Here is an 871-nt window from a genome sequence, read left to right on the forward strand (position 1 = left end):
CTTCCTTAACCACCAGATCCGGCGCCCGCCCGGGGTTTCGGAAGCCCGCGCTGTGGTACTCCCCCCCAGGGGAGAGGGCGCTCCGCTCCGCTTGTCTTTCTCTGAGGAGATTGATACGGAGGGCGTTAAAGAGCTCGCCAGTTGCACAAGCATCAGTTACACAAGCATATTATGCCTGATATTATAATGAGCAGCATTAATGGGAAGCGGAGCTCGCGCAGTCGGCTATCGGGGGGCGGATTGTGCTTTTCCCGCTGTTAAGCGGTCCGCTCTCGCCGGGCACGCTGGAGTGTCTCCGTGCCTATGATCTTGCGATTGCGGTCCCGCTGCTGCTGAGGCACGGCGGATTGGCGGGTTGGAGACGGCTCGTCCTATCTCCACCCGTGTTCCCTAGATCTAGAGCTCGTTCTCGAGGTTTGGAAGCCTGTGCTGCGGTTCTTCCCCCTCTGAGTGAGAGCTTGCTGATGCGGCCATATTTCTCTGAGGAGATTGATGTTGTTTGTGTGACTGAGCGGCTCGCGAGCTGCCGAGGAAACTCTTATTATCACATTCGGTTTTTGATGTGAATCTTACTCACCAGACCGTATTTACTCTTCTGGTTGTTTGACTGCATTTAATTCTGAGGAATAAAATGAAGTATTTATCTGACTATGAGAAGTTAGATATACAGGGGCACTTGGGATAAAAAATAAATAAATAAATTTTCTCGAGTGAGAGCACGAGTTTACCTCTCTTCCTCTGAGGAGGTTGAGGCGGTCAGCAGGGGCTGCTGGGCGGGAGCAGTCCCAACCTACCGTGTTCCAGCCCCTCATTCTGGGGGCCTCACTTCTCGTACTCCGCAGAGTCTAGAGTCAGAGTGGCGCTCCCAGGC

The sequence above is a fragment of the Sinocyclocheilus rhinocerous genome, unplaced genomic scaffold (genome assembly GCF_001515625.1).
Source record: "Sinocyclocheilus rhinocerous isolate Xijiao unplaced genomic scaffold, SAMN03320098_v1.1 scaffold1420, whole genome shotgun sequence".
Taxonomy (NCBI): domain Eukaryota; kingdom Metazoa; phylum Chordata; class Actinopteri; order Cypriniformes; family Cyprinidae; genus Sinocyclocheilus; species Sinocyclocheilus rhinocerous.